The sequence below is a fragment of the Coregonus lavaretus genome (assembly GCF_964263955.1).
Source record: "Coregonus lavaretus genome assembly, chromosome: 10".
Lineage (NCBI taxonomy): Eukaryota > Metazoa > Chordata > Actinopteri > Salmoniformes > Salmonidae > Coregonus > Coregonus lavaretus.
The window spans coordinates 46,673,876-46,683,574 of record NC_139997.1 but is presented as its reverse complement, the minus strand read 5'-3'; positions in this window follow the sequence as shown (position 1 = coordinate 46,683,574).

The following is a 9,699-nucleotide window of genomic DNA, read 5'->3' as shown; positions in this document are numbered from 1 at the left end:
AGGGAACTTCTTGAGGGAAACCTGTTTCAGTCTTCCAGAGATTTGAGACTGGGACGAAGGTTCACCTTCCAGCAGGACAATGACCCTAAGCATACTGCTAAAGCAACACTTGAGTGGTTTAAGGGGAAACATTTAAATGTCTTGGAATGGCCTAGTCAAAGCCCAGACCTCAATCCAATTGAGAATCTGTGGTATGACTTAAAGATTGCTGTACACCAGCGGAACCCATCCAACTTGAAGGAGCTGTAGCAGTTTTGCCTTGAAGAATGGGCAAAAATCCCAGTGGCTAGATGTGCCAAGCTTATAGAGACATACCCCAAGAGACTTGCAGCTGTAATTGCTGCAAAAGGTGGCTCTACAAAGTATTGACTTTGGGGGGGTGAATAGTTATGCACGCTCAAGTTTTCTGTTTTTTTGTCTTATTTGTTGTTTGTTTCCCCCCAAAAAATATTTTGCATCTTCAAAGTGGTAGGCATGTTGTGTAAATCAAATGATACAAACCCCCCAAAAATCTATTTTAATTCCAGTTTGTAAGGCAACAAAATAGGAAAAATGCCAAGGGGGTGAATACTTTCGCAAACCACTGTAGGTCTTGGATGGCAGGAAGCTTGGCCCCAGTGATGTACTGGGCCGTACGCACTACCCCCTGTATGCAGGTAAGATTACTTGTAGACCTACAATGAGTGTGACGTCGGATTTGTTTTGCTTACAGACTAAGTATTGTCTTTCATGGTTCCTATTGGAATGTGCGTATATGTTAGCTTTGTTAGCATAGTCGCCTGGGACATAAGTAAACACCATAAAAGATAACAGGCTGATGGTGACGTGGACCACAATAATTCAGCACGTTTCACAACAGCTACTAAAATAGACATTGCAAATACTTTTTTTTCCGACAGGGCCTCTTATTTCAGTTTAAAAAGGGGAGAACAAATGTTCTGACTGCTGGGGAGTATCTCATGAGTAATACCTGCCTTGTCATCCTAAAACATGATATTTCAGTGCTGTGACCTGGGTAGTAAATGGTGTACCCTGAGGGCCAGAGCATCACCTGCTCCAGCATGTCACCCGACCTCTACCTCACACTCCTCCCCTCCCCTCTCCTCCCCCAGTCAGTCAGACGTCATGCCCACTGGCTGTCTGACTGTCTTGATCACACCTGGAGCAGGTTTGGCTGTGGAGGGCTCTTTAACAGCTCTTCAACACTGGTGGTAGTGAACCGCCAGGGTATGGGAGGGGGGGAGAGGAGGAGGTCACACACCTGGAGGACAACAGGAGGTCACACGATCCATTACCCTCCCACCACAGACACACACACACGTACACATGGCATGAGGTAGCCATTATAGGCACCCTTCTCTCCTCTCCAGTGTGACCCAGGGCTGAGGGGAGCTAAATACATCTAGGGTTCAGGGGTAATTACAAGCCCAACAGCACCAACCTAGAGTTCACCAAGAGGATAACATGGCACTAACCATCTGGTAATCAACATGTTTTCAGAGTATACCCAATCGGATGGATAGTGGATACTAATGATATGGCACTTACTAAGATTTAAAAAATCTACAGCAAAGATGGGGACTTTGACTTCCTTCCTAACCTCTCCAAATGTGCAAATCACCTAATCAATAACAGTGGGTCAAGGATCAAATCTTTCACACTGCATATCTGAGTATAGGAAAATGTCTGCAGGCTCAGTTCAGTTTGCACAGCTGATGCATGGATTATTTTCTAAGCACGCCACACATGAACACAATGAACTGTTATTATAACTTCAAATGGTCCTGTGGTAATTTATATGGCTTCAGGACATTTTCCTCGGGTGTTGAAAAACAAACCATTATCTACTCAGAAATGCCGGTCGCTACCGAACAGAAGTAGATAATTAGTTAGTCTAAAACAAATGTCAGCTTTACAAGACACAGACTCCCTCTATTATATACTAACTCCACAGCAGCATAACTTCTGAGTCCACCATAAGACTGCTTATAACTGCTTAAGACAAAAGGGCATACCGGTCGATTTTTACAAATGTCTGTACACCAATCACCTGATTTAAAAAAAACAGCTTTAAAAGTTCTCTCTGACCTTCACTAAATAGAGATTTGATAAAAGCTCCTGTAATTACATATATATGTGAACAGAACCCAAAATGGACTAAAGACGTTTTTGGAACTGAGCCTTGGCAGTATCCAAGATACACTATGCTCAGTTTAATATTGAACAAAGCATTACTTCATGCCCATGCATGCTTGTCTTACACACCCTATTCTGGTACAATGCACAGGGCAGGAAATACCTTTCACAATTTTCACACAGATCTCAACACGTTCCCTTCCCTTGCCAAGTATAAGGCTACACTGCTATACTAACTAGGCTACTGGCCATAAAATCCATTAGAACAATACAAAAATAAGTACATCAAGTAGTAGCCAACATTACATTTCAAATATATTTCTCTCTCTCTCTCTCTGTAGTACAGTTCGTTTTTGAGACACTGGTGTCACAACAACACTATAACAGGTTATCATACTTTAAACTGTCTATAAACGACAAATGACTTCAAACACACCTTTTTATGACTACATGACAAACTTGGGTACAATTAAGTATCACCCACCTTATGGCTTTTTGTAAGTGGGTGAGTGTGACTACAAGTTGTTGCTTATTCTCGCCTCGCGCACTTGCTCGTATCTCCTTCAAACTAAAATAAAAGTAGCCCAACAATACCTATCCATTTAATTTCGAATAGTTTTCCTATTCAATTTATGTGTCTGCCCCCCTGTGTACCAATTGTACTCACCTTTTTGTGGATGAGGTAAAGCCGGTTTAGTCGAGGTGTTGAGATCTGAACGCGTGTGACCGTTCTGCCGCTACCACAAGTTTCAGACTGAACGGACTGAAATGAAGTTAACGGAACTATGACTTCCGCATCGCCCTATATCTTGTCTGACTGCCCACGATAGGCGGGGAATCCCGGTTACTTTAGTCAACTCGACAATGTCGCAGAACGTAAAAGTCATAGTGATACATTTTACTTTCACTTGTTAAGAATATTGGTCCAATTTTAAATGAAGAAAAACGTATAGAATATTCAAGCACAGCCTACGACTATGCCTAGCCTATATGCTTCACAAATCATACTATACAACAAAGGGATACTAAATATCAATATCAAAATATCGTACAGATGTTAATAGTAACGTTTATTGTTATCATGTAGCCAATTAAACATAAAATATCCAGTTGTATTAATTTCAATGTGGTTTCATTTCAATGTGTCTGGATGAGTCTTGATGAACAGAATGAACAGGATTTTTCCACAGGTGGACGAGAGTGAAAGGGAACAGGGAAGTGAAAAGAGAAGGAAGAGGGGGTCAAGAAGACACAATTAAGTCAAAGTGAGCGGGCTAGAAAAGTGAGAGGAAGAAAGAAGGGGAATAATTGGTTGAATTGCGAACTACAATGTCTCTGTCATTGATGGCTTTATTTATTGTAATTATGGTGGTTATTTGGGTGGCTGCTGGTCCACTGTCCTGTACTATCATTATTCAAAATAAGTTTGAGTCAACTGAGCATCTGCCAACTTTAATAATTATCTCAGATTGTCTTGATCTATTTTATTTAACATCCATTTGCTATTTTTTTTTTTTTATATAATACTTTTTTGGGGCACATCCACCACCTTCAGAGGACAAAAATGACTTTGTTTTTACAGCTTTTTCTTTTTTGTTACATGTACATTCTACACACATTTTACAGATATGGCACTTTTTTACACAGTAGTTACAGATGAAGTCTGAAGTTTACATACACTTAGGTTGGAGTCATTAAACACTTGTTTTTCAACCACTCCACAAATGTCTTGTTAACAAACTATAGTTTTGGCAAGTCGGTTAGGACATCTACTTTGTGCATGACACAAGTAATTTTTCCAACAATTGTTTACAGACAGATTATTTCACAGTATCACAATTCCAGTGGGTCAAAAGTTTACATACACTAAATTGACTGTGCCTTTAAACAGCTTGGAAAATTCCAGAAAATGATGTCATGGCTTTAGAAGCTTCTGCTAGGCTAATTGACATCATTCGAGTCAATTGGAGGTGTACCTGTGGATGTATTTCAAGGCCTACCTTCAAACTTAGTGGCTCTTTGCTTGACATCATGGGAAAATCAAAAGAAATCAGCCAAGACCTCAGAAAAAAAATTGTAGACCTCCACAAGTCTGGTTCATCCTTGGGAGCAATTTCCAAACGCCTGAAGGTACCATGTTCATCTGTACAAACAATAGTACGCAAGTATAAACACCATGGGACCACGCAGCCGTCATACCGCTCAGGAAGGAGACGCGTTCTTTCTCCTAGAGATAAACGTACTTTGATCCTCCTCTCCACCCTCTCCGAGTTGGGCATCTCTGGCGCTGCTCACTCTTGGATTGCGTCCTACCTGACAGGTCGCTCCTACCAGGTGGCGTGGCGAGAATCTGTCTCCGCACCACGTGCTCTCACCACTGGTGTCCCCCAGGGCTCAGTTCTAGGCCCTCTCCTATTCTCTCTATACACCAAGTCACTTGGCTCTGTCATATCCTCACATGGTCTCTCTTATCATTGCTACGCAGACGCCACACAATTAATTTTCTCCTTTCCCCCTTCTGATAACCAGGTGGTGAATCGCATCTCTGCATCTCTGGCAGACATATCAGTGTGGATGTCGGATCACCACCTCAAGCTGAACCTCGGCAAGACGCAGCTGCTCTTCCTCCCGGGGAAGGACTGCCCGCTCCATGATCTCGCCATCACGGTTGACAACTCCATTGTGTCCTCCTCCCAGAGTGCAAAGAACCTTGGCGTGACCCTGGACAACACCCTGTCGTTCTCCGCTAACATCAAAGCGGTGACCCGATCCTGCAGGTTCATGCTCTACAACATTCGCAGAGTACGACCCTACCTTACACAAAAAGCGGCACAGGTCCTAATCCAGGCACTTGTCATCTCCTGTCTGGATTACTGCAACTCGCTGTTGGCTGGGCTCCCTGCCTGTGCCATTAAACCCCTACAACTTATCCAGAATGCTGCAGCCCGTCTGGTGTTCGACCTTCCCAAGTTCTCTCATGTCACCCTGCTCCTCCGCACACTGAGGCTCACATCTACTACAAGACCATGGTGCTTGCCTACGGAGCTGTGAGGGGAATGGCACCTCCTTACCTTCAGGTTCTGATCAGACCCTACATCCAAACGAGGGCACTACGTTCATCCACCTCTGGCCTGCTAGCTCCCCTACCTCTACGGAAGCACAGTTCCCGCTCAGCCCAGTCAAAGCTATTTGCTGCTCTGGCACCCCAATGGTGGAACAAGCTCCCCCACGACGCCAGGACAGCGGAGTCACTGACCACCTTCCGGAGACACTTGAAACCCTACCTCTTTAAGGAATACCTGGAATAGTATAAAGTAATCCTTCTACCCTCCCACACCCTCCCATAAAAAAAAGCAGTGGCTTCTTCCTTGCTGAGCGGCCTTTCAGGTTATGTCGATATAGGACTCGTTTTACTGTGGATATAGATACTTTTGTACCTGTTTCCTCCAGCATCTTCACAAGGTCCTTTGCTGTTGTTCTGGGATTGATTAGCACTTTTTGCACCAAGGTACGTTCATCTCTTGGAGACAGAACGCGTCTCCTTCCTGAGCAGTATGACGGCTGCGTGGTCCCATGGTGTTTATACTTGCGTACTATTGTTTGTACAGATGAACGTGGTACCTTCAGGTGTTTGGAAATTGCTCCCAAGGATGAACCAGACTTGTGGAGGTCTACATTATTTATTTCTGAGGTCTTGGTTGATTTCTTTTGATTTTCCCATGATGTCAAGCAAAGAGCCACTGAGTTTGAATGTAGGCCTTGAAATACATCCACAGGTACACCTCCAATTGACTCAAATGATGTCAATTAGCCTATCAGAAGCTTCTAAAGCCATGACATCATTTTCTGGAATTTTCCAAGCTGTTTAAAGGCACAGTCAACTTAGTGTATGTAAACTTCTGACCCACTGGAATTGTGATACAGTGAATTAGAAGTGAAATAATCTGTCTGTAAACAATTGTTGGAAAAATTACTTGTGTCATGCACAAAGTAGATGTCCTAACCGACTTGCCAAAACTATAGTTTGTTAACAAGAAATTTGTGGAGTGGTTGAAAAACGAGTTTTAATGACTCCAACCTAAGTGTATGTAAACTTCTGACTTCAACTGTACATTATTTTCTTTAGGAATGTAGCGGAGTAAAAGTAAAAGTTGTGAAAAATATAAATAATAAAGTAAAGTACAGAGACCCCCAAAAACTACTTAAGTAGTACTTTAAAGTATCTTTACCTAAGTACTTCACACCTCTGCTCATTAGTTTGAGTGGTCATAATGATGATACATTGAGAATTTTGTTGTCTCCAGTTGAAAGTGTCCACAAAGCCAAGGTACAGTATGTTATGAGGGTATCCAGAAACTGAACACAGCATGAGTGAATCAACTGGTTGATTTGCATCAGTGGGTGCTGATGTCATTCTTTCCGTTGCAGGCCTCTGGCCTACAGGGGAGCGAGAGGCTCGTGCCAGCAGATAGCTAGAGGTTTATTTGAACCACAATGGAAATAGTAGCATCTGTGAGTATCCTGTCTGACGGAGTAAAAATAGACCAGAAATGATGTTTAAAGCAGGACTAGTGCGTGTTTTGCATGTGAGGTACCCATGCTTTGTTCAGGACAGCTAAGTATAGTGTTGCATGACATAATTTTGTTATTTTTGTCAATTGGGCCTATTCTTTGTAGTAATTTTCAGCTGGAAATCAAAGAGTTCTCAAGTTACTAAGAAATGTAATTGTCAAATTTTTCCAGTCAGAAATGGACACAGTTCCCAACCACAAATTAGGCCTATCACATTGGCCTATGTGTAAATTTCCTCTTGCCATTAGTTGAGAACGTAGTTGAGACCAATATAATTTTTACAGATTAGGTGTGCCCTCTAGTGGTGAAAAATAAAACGGTATATGATTAATCTTTCTTCACAGCCCTGATTGTAGGTCTGGCTCCAATATCAACACCACAAATGAACCAACAAGGATCCCAGTAGTTTTAAAGCCAGAGAAGCCATTGTGGTCTTAGTTACTCTGATTGAGGTGTTATGCAGCAATGCCAACTGCCTATATATTTTCTCCCCACACAGCAATGCCAACAATACCCTGAACTGTACAAGCTTAAAGGAGGGAGATGCACACACCCTGATCCTGGAAAGTGACAGTCTACTTTATATATATATCAACTCTTGTTAAAGACCAGAGCCATACAACCTGTGTATGCCCCACCAATTCATGACAAGGGCACAAAAATAAGTGGCATGTGAGGCTCAATAGACAGACCTTATTTTACCTTCAATGCATATGTGCCTTCCTCCTCTGCTTCTTTGCTCCAAATAATGTATTTCTCTGCACCTGTGAAGGGATTTTTGTTTTACATTGTTACACAAGCAATGAAGACCACCGCCTTCAGAGAGTACTCCTTACACCCTTGGAGATATTCAACACCAGTGCTTTGACTGTAGTAGAATAATTATAAATATAGACTAGTTATGTTGTCTTAAAATGCAATTCAGTAAGTTCTAGGTATTTCAAAAGCTTGCCATCAAGTCAAACTACAAGGCACACCCTCAAAGGAAATTGAGATCCAAAATGAACAATTTATTGGAAGAGCTCCAGGAGGATCTTCAAAGAGGTTAATGGAGTGGAGATGAGAGCTGGGGGTAATCTGGGCATAACAGGAGGGTAACAGGGGACGTTTTTGGAGGCTGCTGCCCAGGACTCAGAGGTGGTATCCAGGGGATTGTGTACTTTTATGAGTTGAGATTCAGGTCATTAACTGATAAAGTCATGTTTTAACTTCAACGGGTGTCTGGCATCAGTTGATAAGGGTAGCATTTTTGTATTTCTCAGCTGATTGCTTCTACAGCATGTACTGGTTTAAACTGATCAATGACATTCAGTGGAGAGACCGACGGTTCACTCACCTGGTCCTGGTCCAAAACAGCCACAAGCTACTGTAAATGTTCAGAAAGAGAAATTAGTCACACACAAAAATGCAATGGATTGATTTATAGTTCAACCTCATGAAGACATCCAAATGTACATTTCTTTGCTGGCAAAGAGAGCCATATACCCTCATAACCATCACTCTGTACCCTCATTAAACATCTGGACAGAGAGTAGCAACAGGCACACTTACATTATACAGAAATACCTGAAAAAAAAATGCACTGTAGGTGTTACATCATTTCTATGGTAGAGCTGCATTAGCACCATAACAGCTGTTCCAGGAAAAGTGTAGATAATTCTGCTCAATCCTGAAGATGAGAAATGATCAGTGAGCACACAACTCGACATTTAATCGATATTGCTCAACAGTGATTCACGTTTATCGAACATGATTCAAGGAATAGGTGGGTCTAAGCCACTGAATGCCTGCTTGAATGAACTGAACTAACTAAGCATAACAGAGAGCACTGCTGTCTTTAAACCTAGTCAATGGTCCATTTCTACCACCACAAAAGCTTATACATTTTCCAAGATCAGCTAACATAACACTCAAACCAATGTGGGAATTGAAAATGATTGAAAACATCACAACCCATTACTGCACAAGATGTTAATCTCATATAGCTTTAGATACCTGTCAGGCTACATAAAGAAATTACCACTAAATAGTTGTGTCAGGGGGAAAGGCAGCATCATGTCACCAAGCCTTGACACAATGTCACACATTCAACACCTCTGACAGACAGACAGACAGACAGTACACACGCACGTAAACACACACACGCACGTAAACACACACACACACGTAAACACACACACACACACACACACACACACACACACACAAATAAACATGTGAGAAAAGCATGTTGTATGGTGGACCTCCCTTAAGCTATTTGAGTCAACTGAGGTCAGATAGGGTCTTGCATTCTGCTGCATGACGAGGTTGAGCTTCTCATTCAGATGCCTTCGTGCCTAAGCTGGAATTATTGATCTGCAGAAGTCGTCCATGATGGGAAGCTCTCATACAATTATATAACTGTATAAGCTGTAAAGTACTCGGGAATTTCTGGAGCAAAAAGTTTAAAGAGAATTTGGTTGAGAAAGGGTGAAGCAATTCCATTACTATAACTTCATTTTATCATGCCTCAAATTGGTAGGTCTTATGTGTACCATATACCTGAAAGAATTTCAAGTAAGCAGACACGTGTGCAATTTGAGTTTATGCAGTAAAAATATTGCCTCATCTAAAATAACACATATCCCATAGGTAAAGACACCTAAACAAATATCACTCTGGCATTGAGTTCCCTTCCAAAATATTACTTTAGGTTCGATCAGGGTTATTCAGGGTTTGATATAGAAACCCTGACCCGTCTTCTCAAAGCCACATATAGTATAAACCCATCATTTAATAGGAATCTGGTACCTTCAGGAAATACATGTGCACATACAACAGAACATACAGTACTTGTGACAGATAATACAGAAATGCTCCACAGTCCATGGTGTTTACAAACCCTATAGTAGACAGCTGAAAAAACAAGTGGTAATCAAACATTGTTCAGTCACGCACAAAATACACTCTAAACATTTCAATAATTATTTGATTTTGTTTCCAAAGGCTAAA